We start from the raw sequence: 14,337 nt of genomic DNA, 5'->3' as shown, positions 1-14,337 counted from the left end.
TACCTCTACTTGGTCTATTTCTGAACATAATTAGGGAAAAAGGAAAATAACCTATAAGCTTTAAAATGCTTATAGCAGCTTTCTTTGTGATAGCAAAGAACTGGAAATTGCAGGGATGCCCATCAAATGGGTAATGGCTGAATAAATTGTGGTATATGATTATGATGGAATACTACTGTGCAATAAAAAATATTAAGTTCAATGATTTTAGAAAAAACACGGAAAGTCTTGCATGAAATAATGAAGATTGGAATGAGCAAAACCAAGATAACATTGTATATAGTAATAGCAAAACTGTTTTAAGAATGACTTTGAGTAAATAAGTTATTTTGACTATTATCAATACCCAAATTCACTACAAAGGACATATGAAGAAAGGTACTATCTTCATGTAGAGAAAGAATTGATAAATAGAAGTATGTATAGAAATGTTTTGTCTAATAGTAACCATCTCTAGGTGGGGGGAGGGAAGAAAATAAAAGAAATTAGCATGATCTTTTTGTTGTATATTTGAAAAGAATAGTAAGCTGTACATGGTAGATTTACAGCTTCATATGCAATCCTCTTTTTTATTGTGGCATACTATAGAAATGCTTGTTTTATTCCATAAATTAAAAATAAAATTTTAAAAGCAAGGAAATGAGTCTTAAAGGAAGCCAAGGATCCTAAGAATAGGAAGTTATAAGGAAGTGTGTTCCTGCCTGGATAACAGTCAATGAAAAAGACAAGTAATGAGATATTGTATGCAAGGAACCTCAGGGAGGATATTATGGCTGGACAGCAGAGTGTGGTGGTGAATTATACATGAGGAGACTGAAAAAGTAGGAAGGGGAGAGATTGAGAAGAACTTTAAATGACAAACAAAGGATGTTATATTTTGATCTCGAGGGTATTATGGAAATCCTCAAGTTTATTGAGTAAAGACATTGCTGTTACCATATACAGTGCTCTCCTGGTTCTGCTCATTTTACTCTTTATTATTTCATGCAAGTCTTTCCATGCCTAAACTCATATGAAGATATGTGAAGACCTATGCTTTAGGAAATCACTTTGGCAGATGAGTGAACAGAATAGAATAGCGAGAGACTTGAAGTAGAAATACCAACTAGAAGACTATCATAATAGTCCAAGTGAGGTGATACAAGCTTGAAGTAAATGAACTAGATCTGAGGTTGTGAGTGAAGAGTCTGCAGAGGTGTTATTAAAAGGAAAAAAAAAAGGAAATTTCAAGACTCATGAAGAAATTGATTACATGAGGAAAGTGAGACGAAATAAAAGAAGATGACATTAGAATTTTGAACCTGAATACCTGGGAGGATCATGGTACCCTGGGGAGCTATTGTGAAGTTTGGAAGAGGGAGAATTTTGGGAGAATGATGACAAGTTCCATTTGAATATGCTGAGTTTGAGAAGCCTATGGGACAGAGGAAATATCTACCAGAGGAAACTGAAGGCAAATAAGAATTGATCACATCAATCTTCCCATGATTATCCACTGTCATCATACTATGCACCCTGAGCAATGAGCCCATCCCTTTTTTGATTTTCCTCTTGCTTCCAATGTATTTTTTTTAATGCCCCCTGCTGTTCTCTGCATTCAGCAGGAACCTTTGCCCATTCTGGGCTTTAGCACTCGAGATATTATTCTTTGAAGAAATAAGTATTTTTGGAACATTAGGATGTCCCTATAGGCATTTTCAAATATGCTGAATTTTCACAAATTCAAGACAAAGAGATTTTGAAATGAAATAAGACTTCTCATAGCATAAAAGAAACTGACATGAAAATGTTGGGTAGAAAAAGGATAGAACTGTCAAGATTTTTACTTAATAAGGAGCAGCAATATGAAAGTGATGTGCTCCTTCTTACCTACCCCCTGTCTTCTTACTCTAGTGGAAGCACTTTATAATACTGACAGATGAGGACAAGACTATAACCTAATTTTGCATAAAGCTACTTCTTTCATAGACTTAAAACACATTAGATCAGGTGCTTTTCTCAAAGCACTGATGTTTAGAGCAATATGTTTGACTGATAGTATTTACACACCAACTTCACACATCAAGAGAGTCTACTGTATTGGGATAGGAGGAATTTGCATTTGAAACAGTTAAAAATAAGCATATAGGAAGTGAATAAGCATTTGTACAATACCTACTATGTGCCAGTAACATATTAAGTGCTTTACAACTATCCCATTTGATCATCACAACCACCCTATGAGGAAGGTGCTGATGTTTTTCTCATCTTACTTTTGGCAAAACTGAGGCAAAAGAGGATAAGTGATTTGCTGAAGGTCACACAGCCAACAAGTATCCAAGGTTGACTGGATTTGAACTCCAGTGTCCGGACTTTCAGCTCAGTGCTACATCTATTGTACATTGTAAATGTTCCTGTGGAAGGATTCTTATTTCCCTCAAATCTCTTCCTAGCATTTGTCCTTTCTTTCAAAATCCCCTTCAAATATAATTTTAAAATTTGATAGATCAATATAAAAAAATTCATAGAGTGATCAATAATTATAGTTAGACTCTCTCCACTAACATCTGTGAACTGATATATCCAGTGAAAATGCAATGGTACGATACATATATTGTACCACTTTAGAATGTAAATTAGTTTACCATAATCCTGCTTATTGCCATAACACCAACGGGCCAGTCATTCTCCATGGGCTACCTTCCCATGGTTACCCTCAGTCAGAACCCTAGCCCTGTGACTGTCCACATACTACCTTCTGTCTTCCAGCTCTTTCCCTATGTCACCATAGTGTATTCCTTCAAGACTATCCTTCTTGATGCAATGACCATCAAACCCTCATCTACCTTTGAGCTGCTGAGCTCAGCTTCCATTCAGTATGGGAGAAGGGGAAAGGGAAGGCTTTTTACAACATGGCCTTGGTGATGAGCCCTGCAGAGCTGTTGACCATGGAGCCTGGCCTAATTTCTGCCATCCAGGCTGTGGAGTGGAGAGTACTTCTAAATATGGGCACGCCATCATTTAAACTGATCCTGCTCCTGACCTGAGACTGAGAAGCCTGAGGTCAAAGCACTCATCCTGGAGATTGAGTTGAGGACTGAGGAGAAGGTTGTGGCCTAGGTAGAAGAACACTAACAACAGGGGCACAGCATGGGAGCTTAGCACCAGGAGACTCATTCTTTATTTGGGATTTTAATGGCTTGTTCATTTTTGCCACTGTCTTCATTTCCACATATGATTTTTGTTTTGTTTTGCTTTTCCAATTAAAAAAAAAAAACTTTATGTCTTCAGTGAAGCAACATTAGAATGCTAAGTCTGAATTAGACCTAAAAGATAGTTCGATCCAATTTCCTCACTTTATAGATGAGAAAACTCAGAGGACACTTTTCCAAAGCCATGCCATCATTTGGTGACAAAAGCGGTACAAGAAACAAGGTATCCATGGAATAATTTATTACCAAACAAGAGAGAGAGAACATTATGAAATACAAACTGGATAATTTTGATTATGTTAAATTTAAAAGGTTTTGCACAGACAATGCCAATGAAACCAAGATTAAAAGGAAAGCACAAAGTTAGAAAACAATTTTTGCAGTCAAGGTTTCTGACGAAGGCCTCATTTCTAAGGTATATAAAGTACTGAGTCAAACTTATAACAGTACAAGTCATGCCCCAAATGATAAGCAGTCAAAGGATATGAACAGGTGGTTTTCAGATGAAGAACTTAAAGCTATCTCTAGTCATATGAAAAAATGCTCTAAATCACTATTGACTAGAGAAAGGCAAATTAAAATAACTCTGAGGTACCACCTCATAGCCATGAAATTGGTTAATATGAAGGAAAAGGAAGATGATAAATGTTGGAGATGTGGGAAAATTAGAACACTAATGCATTGTTGGTAGAGTTGTATACTGATCCAACCATTCTGGAGAACATTTGAAACCATAACCAAAGTGCAACCAAACTCTGTATACCCTTTGATCTAGCAATAATACTGCTAGGTCTGTATTCCAAAGAGATCATAAAAACGGGAAAAAGATCCGCATGTACAAAAATATTTATAGTGGCTCTTTCTGTGGTAGCAAAGAATTAGAAGTTGAAGGGATGCCCATCAATTAGGGAATGGCTGAAGAAGTCATGGTATATGAATGTAAAATTGTATTACAAGAAATGATGAGCAGGCAGATTTCAGAATAACCTGTAAAGACTTACGTGATGCTGAGTGAAGTGAGCAGAACCAGGAAAACATTGTACCCAGTAGCAGGTAATTGTGCTTAAGTAACCTGCTCAGGATCCACTGCTTGTCAGTGTCTGAGGATGGATAAACTTAGGTCGTCCACTCTCCAGGCCCAGCATTCTATCTATTGCATCATCCAGCTGACTCTAAATGAGAATAATAAAGCTTATACTGCAGCAGTTAGGTGGCATAGTGGATAAAGCACCAGGCCTGGAGTCAGGAAGATCTAAGTTCAAATTCAGCCTTAGACACTTATTAACTATGTGATCCTCAGCAAATCACTTAACCCTGTTTGTCTCAGTTTCCTCATCTGGAAAATGATGTAGAGAAGAAATTAGCAAACCATTCCAATATCTTTGCTGAGAAAACCCCAAATGGGATCAGGAAGAATCAGACACAATTGAAACAACTGAACAACAAATGCTTACACTACCCATGTTGCGTAGTTGTTGTAAAGAATATACTTTGTAGACCTTTGACTTTTTTGGGGGGTGGGGGTGGGGGTGTGTGACTAGATCTGTAAATTCATTGTTATAAGGAACTACCAATGAGGAGTTTTCTTGTATTAACACAGATTGGCAACTATCCTACAATTTACAGTTTCACAGAGTCACCCAGGATACATTGAGGTTATGTGACTTTGCCTAAATCTCTCTACTTATATATTACAAAGCTGAAATTTAAACCCAGTCCCAGCTCTGAGGCTGACTCTTTATCTACTATGACATGCTGCTTCTACAAACTCAATAAAGTATAAAAATTAAACTTTCTGGACTTTTTGGATGGCCACCAATTCCTTCTTTTTAACTGTGCTCCTAATGTGTGCCAGAGTCCTTTCAATGCCCTTCTCTCCCTCTCTCCTTTCCTTTATGGGCATCCTTGCTGCTTTCCAACTCCTGCTTTCTCTCCTCCCCTTGACTCTCTATGCAGCTCAAGCCCTGCTAATTCAATAGTTGCCGCTGTGCCCCTAAATGGTAACTTTCAATATTTTATTAGAAAATGAAATTGAGAGCTGCCTAATGATCCCAGGAGAAGACTCTCCCAGTTCAGGGTAACCTCTAAACAACATTTGGGGAGGCAATTTAATAGGGCCACAGTGGGAGGGGTCTTGCCAAGCACTTGCTGCAGCCAAGGTTTGAAGAGATGCCCATTTTCATTCTTCCTCTTTGCTTTGAGCATAGCTGTGGGGTTAGCAGTCATTTGCTTCAGGTGCAGCTGGCTTCTCACTTTCATTTTTTATTAAAAAACTAACAAGGAGCATTAAGCAGCTCCCTGTTTAATTTCCCATAGAAAAGCAATAGTTTCAAGCAGCCCACTGGTAGAAAGCTATTTCAATGTGCAATTGTGCCAAGTGTATGTGCCAGAGTAAAAAAAAAAAAAATTAATATTACAGGTTAATACCATGGCTTTTTCTTTCATTTGCCAGTGAAACAGCTAATCAGAGCACGCTGGGTTAGTGGAGGAAGAAGTGAAATGAGTTAGCTGGTGAGAAAGGACAGCACATTTCAGCTTTCTTTCAGGTTTAGTGTTATTTGAGTGTGGCATTGGGGCCCTACAAGGGTCCCTGTCCTTTGCCTTCCCCATCTTCCAGATATGCATTACTCTGCTCTAGTTTACCCTTAATATGGAAGTGTTTGTTTCTCCCCAAGCATAATGGTAATTTAAATGATAAGATTTTTCTCATTCATTAATAGGCCCATGTGACCTTCCTGGGTCACAAGGAAGCCTGAACCACTTGAATCTGAGTCACTTGGAGCCTGTGGTGGGAGGCGTTTGCTGAATGGGTGGAACAGGAGGAGGAGAAGCTAGAGTAGAGCTGAGAGGAAATTAGTCAGAATCTAGTAAGAGGGAGGAAGGATGCAGGTGAGCAGGCAGCTGGCTAGAGTGAGTGAGAGAGCTTTTTTGTGATTTTGTTTAAGGGATCTGGACTGTGGGAAGCCTAGCTGGGGAAAAGCATGGGGCTGGTATCGTCCTCTGCATTGTTATTGTGTATAGATTTTTGTTACTATGATGAATTTGGGTTTCTGGTGTCTGAATAAATGTTTTGGTTCTGTCTTCCATGGGGAAAGTTTGTTGGGTTTCATGATTTAAAATGGTGCCGGGATATTCATGGGCATTGTAGGCATTGTGAATATTGCATTGGTGTTACACCACACAGTTCTGCATATCCAGATGTGCTCATGTTTTCCCCTACAGTAATTAATTGCTATAGGAACCTGTGAAGGCCAAAGAAAGGAGAATTTTTTTTAAGTTTAATAGCTGGAAGGGAATTTAGAGTTTATTTATTCCAGCCTCCTTACTCTACAGAGGAAAAAATGATGTCTGTAAATGAATATGCTCAAGCTTATTCAGGAAGTAAAGAAAGATTCAAATCTTAGTCGTTTCATTTGAATTGAGTCCTTTCTGCACCAACCAACCTCTTCCACATCACAAATCAGAGAATTTTAGAACTGGAAGGGACTTTAGACATCTGCTAATGCAACTTATTCATTTGATATATGAGAAAGCTCGAGAAGTTAGCTGATGATCACATACCTGGTTAATGGAGAACTAGGAGTCATTTATTGCTAAGCTTCCACTATAGCATACTACCTCCCTGAACAATTGGGATGGAAATAAATTCTTAGGAGAAAGTCTTCTGCTTTAGGTTTAATAAGGCCCTCAGACTCTCTGGATAGTCAAACCTAGGTTATCACTTCCGTAATGTGCCTACTCTGCGCTATTTTTAGCATCTTGTCACTGTGATATTTCCAATGTCTTTGGCATGTCTAGAAAACTATTCTATATAAATCCAGATTTCTATTATTCTTTCTGCTTTTTTACCTTTCTTCTTTCCTCCCTCCAAGTCTTTCCCCCTTCCTTTATTTTTCCCCTTCAGTTCTATTCACTTCCTTTCTCTAATTGTCCTGATCTTACCACTGTACTCACATTGTTCTGGAGGAGAGAGTAAGGCTGTTGAGTTTGCACAGCCCTGCTTCACTTAAATACAATTCATTTGCAAGTCAAGGTGTCACCTTCCTGACATTACTGGTCCTCTTCAAGAACTACAGTCAAACAACAACAGTTCTCTTGCTTTAGGTAAAGGCTTTCTCTCATCAGGAAAGGCTGTAAGAAATGGATGAGTTGTGATACTTTTTGATGAGAATGAAGAGTTGTCTAGAGAAGCTGCTCCATGAACATTTTTTAAGTTTTGCAAAGCCAGTGAAAACCATAATGCTCAGAGGGTTTATAGATAAACTATGCCCAAAGAACACTGATTTGCACAGCTATGTCAATGGGAATACTGATCACTCTCCAGCCATCCTGATGAATATCTGGTTACTGGATTCAGATGACTCTGGAGGAGAAGTGAGGCTGGTGACCTGTACAGCCTTCCCTCACTCAAAACAAAGTCAAGTGCAAGTCATGTCATCATATCTCTGATGGCATGGTCTTTTTCAGCAATGAAGGACAAACACATACACTGATCAATGAGATCTGACTTCTCATTGTGACCCATTATGCATAAAAAGAACATAGCACAGAATTATAGAATTTTAGAACTCAAAAAGATCAGGAGAAAATTTATACCAATGGCCATTTAGGAGATGGAGAAACTGAGTGACAAGGACATGAAATGGCTTATTAAAGGTTATAGTCTCAAAATCTCTACAGTCCCTAGGACTGTAGTCTAGGACTATCGTCAAAGCTCTCTACAATACTAACTTGCACCTTGCTTCCAAAAAACGGTAGTATGTTTATGTTTTTTCTTGACTTCACTTTTTTAAAAAGGTACAAGTTTTAGAAGCAAGGATTGTCAAAGGGAAGCAAGACTGAAGTACCTGAGAATTAAATACCAGGAGATCCCAAGAAAGGACATGTGGCTGAATAAAAATAAGACCAAGGCAATGAATATTCTCATTTTGTGCTTTTGATACAAGTTGAAACCTCTTGCCAGAGTATCTTAGGATACCTAGTGGGCCCCCAAAGCATTAATCACATTGTTATCACAAATAAGATGAAGGATAAAGTATGTGAGTATTAACAGATTCCTTATCTTTAAAGCAAGTAATTTCTGCCATCAGTCACTACAGAAGCATCACAAAAGGGCTTTCTGACAACTAATAATGTTATTTGCAATAGAAGACATGAAATTTATATTAATGAATGAGTGCTTTTAACCCAGATCTTCAGAGCATTAAGTTGATACATGAGATTAGGAATTTTTTTTTTCCAGTATTGAAGTTAATAATACTATATCTGGTATTGTTGTTGTGTTTATTTTTCATTTTCGAAGAGGACCAGGACATCAAGATGATGACATGACTTTCAGTTCACTTTGATTTGGATGAGGGAAGGCTGTTCAAGGTCACCAACCTCACCTTTTTCTCCTGTGCCATCTGGGTCCAGTAGCCTGACATTCATCAGGATGACTGGATAAGGCCCAGGATACAATGGGAGACCCTGGCCATTTCAGGCTAAGGTCTTATAGTGTTCTCATTTTGACTTTTTATGTTCCCCCCTTTCCCCAAAAAGTTACTCAATTAGGTCAAATTAGGAAGAAAAAAAGTCAGTTTTATGTCCTCTTAGAAAAACTGCTTATAAAAATCTCTAAATACTGAGGTGGTATCCAGTCTTTCAGTCCTTGTTCCTCTCTCAAGCCCCCAACCTTCCCTGAACTCCTGTAACATTAAAGACAAAATTATCTGTAATAGATATGTATATGAACTCGATTTCCTACACTGCTCAGAGCAAGTGAGTCCCATGCTGGGTTAGGGGGACACCTGGCACAAATTCTGATTTCCTGAGAAGCCTCTGCCCCCATAGGAAATTTTAAAAGACCCACAAGATTCTTGTGCCTGAGTTTGGTGTGGAAAACAGAGACACAGAAGGTCAAAATCTGACCTTTAGCAATGATAGTATGAATTTTTCTGACTGTGTTCCTCTCCTGCTATGTGAAAGATCAATCAACTGATTTATCAACAAGCATTTATTAAGTACCTGCTACATGTTAGGCACCTTGCTAAGTTGTGAAGATGCACAGATAAAAGGGACATAGTCTCTACCCTTGATGAGCTTATATTCTAAGGGAGTAGATACATATGTAAGTATGGGAAATGTAATATATATGAATATGTTGTAATTTGGGAAGGTTGTACGCTAGCAGTTAATGGGGGGATGAGGTTTCATGTAGAAGGGGCCACGAGCTGAGTCTTGAAAGAAAACAAGGATTCTTATAGGTAGAGCTGAGGAAAAAGGGTATTTTAGGCCTTAGGGACAAAGACAGAGACAGATAATAGATGTGAATGGACCAGCAAGTAGGTCAGTATGGTTAGAGCACAAGTTTGAGAAAAGGTATGATAGAAAAGGGAAAGAATGAAAAGAGGAAGGTCATAAAGAGGTCATAAATGTCAAATTGATGAGTTTATACTTCATCCTACTGGAAACAGGGAGTCACTGGAATTTACTAGCAAGGGGTGTCATGATTGGACTTTCACTTCAGGAAAATTACTTTGACAGCTGGATACAGGATGGAATGGAATGGATTTACATTTGAGGCAAGAACACAAAATAAGGGTTATTTCTTTTTTCTGTGCATTTTTAAATATTTTAAATTTTTCTAATTACATGTAAAAACAATTGTAACCTTCTTTTTAAGAAAATTTTTGATTTCCAAATATTTTCTCCCTCAGTCCCCTCAAGCCTCATTGAGAAGGCAAGCAATTTGAGATGGTTTGTACATGTGCAGTCATGAAAAATTTATTTCCACATTAACCATGTTGAGAAAGAAAACATTTCTCTAATCAACAATGATGTGGAGCCTTTTCTCATGACAACAGACAGCTTTGATTTCTTTTTCTGAAAACTTCTTGTTCATATCCTTTGATCATTTATCAATTGGGGGATTATTCTTTGTAGATAGGTAGATAGATAGATGATAGATAGATAGATAGATAGAGAGAGAGAGAGAGAGAGAGAGAGAGAGAGAGAGAGAGAGAGAGAGATAGATAGATAGATAGATAGATAGATAGATAGATAGATAGATAGATGGATGGATGGATGGATGGATAGACGGACAGATAGATATAGATATAGATATAGTATAGATTTGACTCAGTTGTCTATATGTTTGAGAATTGAGGCCTTTATCAGAGAAACTTACTGTGATTTCCCTCCTGTCCTACCCAGTTTTCTGCTTTTCTTCTAATCTTGGCTGTATTGAATTTGTTTGTGCAAAACTTTCTTAAATTTAATTTAATAAAAATTTCTCATTCTACTTCTCATAATGCTCTCTATTTCTTGTTTGGTCATAAATTATTCCCTTATCCACAGACCTGACAATTAAGAAATTCCATGCTCCCTGAATTTGCTTATGATATCACAACAGGGAATTATTTCAATAGGTAACAACAGGTTATTTTAACTAGTAAAAAAGTGATGAGTGTCAGTATTAGGTAGCTTTTTCAGTGGTTCTGCTTTATGAGTAGAAAGGAAGAAATATAAGTGAATGGAAATGTAAAATTTGACAATAATTTGGATATATGGAGTGAATAAGAGTGAGAAGTCAAGGATGACACTAAAGTTTTGAACTTCAGTGACTGGAAAGATGGTGATGCCTATAATAGTAATATAGAAGAAGAGTAAGTTTGGGGAAGTGGAGTGATAATGAGATCCATTTCCAATATGTTGAGTTTGCCTTTTGGCAATCCAGCTATTTGTCCAAATAGCAATTGGTGATAAGGAATTGGAGCTTGGTAGATTAAATAGAGATGGATAGAATTGAGTCATATGCAGAGAAATAATTAAACCCATAGGAACAGAGGGGGTGACCAAAAATAAAAAAGCAACAACAATAATAACAAAAATAAATATTTTTCTTATGCTTTAAGAATTGCAAACTGCTTTAAACACATTATCTCCCTTGATGAGAGAGGAGGAAAAAAAAAGGAAGAGGAAGAAAAGGAGGAGGAAGGAAAAAGGGAAGGGAGCAGGAAGGAGTCTCTACCCCCTACAAGCTTACTTTCTACTTAATGGGTTGAAGGGAATATTTATCATCCAAGTTCTTTGCCATTTACCTTGCTATTCTGTTTTAATTAAATGCCTTTTTTTCTGAGCCATTTGATGTGATCTGATGCAGAGATGAATCAGTGAGGGCTCAACCCATAGCTGATGACTTCCAAAACAAAGACTTCTCTGGACCTAACGTCAAAGGTATGCTACATATATATATATAGAGAGAGAGAGAGAGAGAGAGAGATCTATCTATATACATAGATATATATGTGTGTGTATATATATATACAACTTTACCCTTGATTATTTTTAATTGTATTCATTGTATTCTTTGCTAATTGTTTCATTTGAGCAACCATTATCTCCCCGGAAAGGTTGCACACATATTAGTTTCAGGATAGCATCTTTTACTTCTCTTTTTCCCTCCAAACACCCAGCATAAGATATAAAAGACATATCTAAAAGGCAGATTGAACAGCTATGCTGAAGTAAATGCTAACAACTTTGCATCAAACTTAAAAGCCAACTATATAGCAAGCAAAGCAGAATATATGTAAAAGATGATTTCTTTATGAGAAACTTACCTATTCATGCATAAAGCTTTGTAAAATATTGGTGCTATCCACAAGATGTTTCTCATCCTTCTTTCCTAAAGTACTTCTCTCCAAATTTTTTCTGGTGTCCTATTTCTAAGGAAAAATCTTCCTCTTTACCTTCCTCCATAGCATTGAGGCTGCATGTCAATGAGACAAATTTTGCTTCAACTCCAGTCATTTTCAGGCAATTCATTAATTTAAGTTCTGAACGCTCAGACTGAATTTTTACCGACAATTTGCCCAATCTCCTTTCTCTTTCTCCTCCATGTGTAGCATCAAGTAAGTTGAAGTTACCATCATCTCAACTAAAGATTTTTTATTATTATTTAATGTATTATAGATATACCAATAACAATTTCAAACTAATTTTGAGTATCTAATTTGGCATAGCTACTATATGCAAACTGGAAACAGTATTATATTACTGCTGCACTTAGAATGAAAATGACTTGGGAAGTTTATATCTCATCAGATAATTACCGAGTTTCTTTCTAGTTTTAAAATGCCATGAGACCATGAGAAAGTGTTCATTCTCCCTATGCCAACCTACCCCTGTGAACATATAAAAAAAAATCTCATTAAGCCCTATAAATATATTTACTCAGACTGCTCTTTCTTTTTAAATTAAGCCTTTTTTTTTAGTGCAGGGTTCTGACTGGAGAGGGAAAGGGACATTGCCATTTTTTCCAGGTAAAATTCCTCTCTAAACCCGAGTAAAGTGGATTTTTAGTGGGATTACTGACAGAGACTTATTCATCCAGAGAAAGTCCATAGGATAACTCTAAGTAAACCAGCATGATTTTTGTATTTAGTGCTAATAGTAATGAGGTCCAATTTGGCTAAGTAAAAACTCAGTGGGAAGATATATAGACTCCTATCACTTTATTCTCTGGGTTTTTTCCTTCAATTTTAATTCTTTTTTGTGAAAATATCAAAGAGAAAAAAAGTAGAGGTAAGTAGGGAAAAGAAACAACATTTTGAACAAAGAAAGATGAGTTCAAGATTCAACAACAATATAAAAAAAACAGCGTTTTAGTGTACATTTAGAGAGAAATATTAAATATATGTTATATTTTACAAGCATAAGAAAATTTATAGTCATTTTTATTCGTGAGAAACAGTACGGTATAGTGCATGAAGAGCTGGCTTTAGGATCAATCAGACCTGGACAGAAGTCTTGCCATTGACCTGTACTGTCTGTGTGACCTTGGACAAGTCACTTTACTTCTTGGTGCTATAGCAGTCCTCTAAAGCTTTAAGCTACAGCTAAAGTGCTGATCCACCCTGATAAAAGAAAATACCTCTATTGGTAGAACTCCTCACTGGGTAGTGGGGACTGAAATTAATGAAATCAAACGTCTGGTTTATCTATATATAAATGTTATAAGAAGAAAAAGAAACATGGAAAGCTACATGAAAGCAAAACAAAAATCAAACAAACCAGAAAACCACATTTTCTTCTTAACATTTTATTTATTTGTACTAGTAGAAGTAGAAATAATAATACTAATTCAAACATAAGTAGCACTTTAAAGCTCAAAAACCATTTTTCTAAAAACAAAGTTATAGGCTAGAAAGTGCTATATAGATACTGGCTATTATTAATAGTAGTATCAGAAGTATTAGTATTTTCATTACATGAATTAACTGATTGATTCCATGTGTCTGAGTATAGACTTGAATTCAAATCTTAATACTCCAAGTTGAGTACAGATGCTCCATAAATTTTCCATTATAAAAATCTGAAATTAAGGAGTTCTAGATTTTAAATGGTTAACCATTAGTTTTATTCCTTGGCTAGTGAGGAAAATTCTCTCACTCTCAAGATCTTTGTTAAAGTTTCATGTCTTGGAACTTAATTTTCTATTATTTTTAATGTCCTAAGGAGGAACGTAATGCTATCTGAATTTGGACGTTGTCAGAGGAGGAGTGGTAGGTTTTCACAGGGAGCAGGGTGGGAGAACACCCTTGAGGATTATCAGTCAAAGCATACTCCAATTAAGCTCTACATTGCCTCAGAGTCTAACGAAGCTGTATAAAATTTTACGGCATTCCACTGACCTGCAGCCTTTACTTCAATATTCTGAAGCATCCATGATCACATCAATGTGGGTACCATCTCCAACAGTCCACTTCACAATCTGCTACACTTTTAGCTAGCTTAAAAACTCATCCTTCAAATATTTCAACATGGTGTTGCCTCTAATATGGATTGTACCATGGAAATGACACTGAACTGGCAATCAGAGAACCTTTGTTCCGATTGCCCTCCTGCTGCTGTGTGATTTTGGGGAAGTCATGTTCCTGCTCTGAGATCAGTTCATTGTGATAGAACACTTTAGCTACTGGTTATGGAGTTCATAGCCTACCTCTAATGCTGGTACATGTACGCTGTGTCCTCCATTAGAGTGTGAATTACCTCAAGGAAAGGGCCATTTTTGCTTTCCTTTTGATCCCCAGCGCACAGCTCAGGATCTGGCACATATAAATGCTTAATAAATGACTCTCATTGATGATATTGATGATAACAT

The sequence above is a fragment of the Notamacropus eugenii genome, chromosome 5 (genome assembly GCF_028372415.1).
Source record: "Notamacropus eugenii isolate mMacEug1 chromosome 5, mMacEug1.pri_v2, whole genome shotgun sequence".
In the NCBI taxonomy this organism is placed as follows: Eukaryota; Metazoa; Chordata; class Mammalia; order Diprotodontia; family Macropodidae; genus Notamacropus; species Notamacropus eugenii.
The sequence above is the reverse complement of the archived record's forward strand: the minus strand, read 5'-3'. Positions refer to the sequence as shown.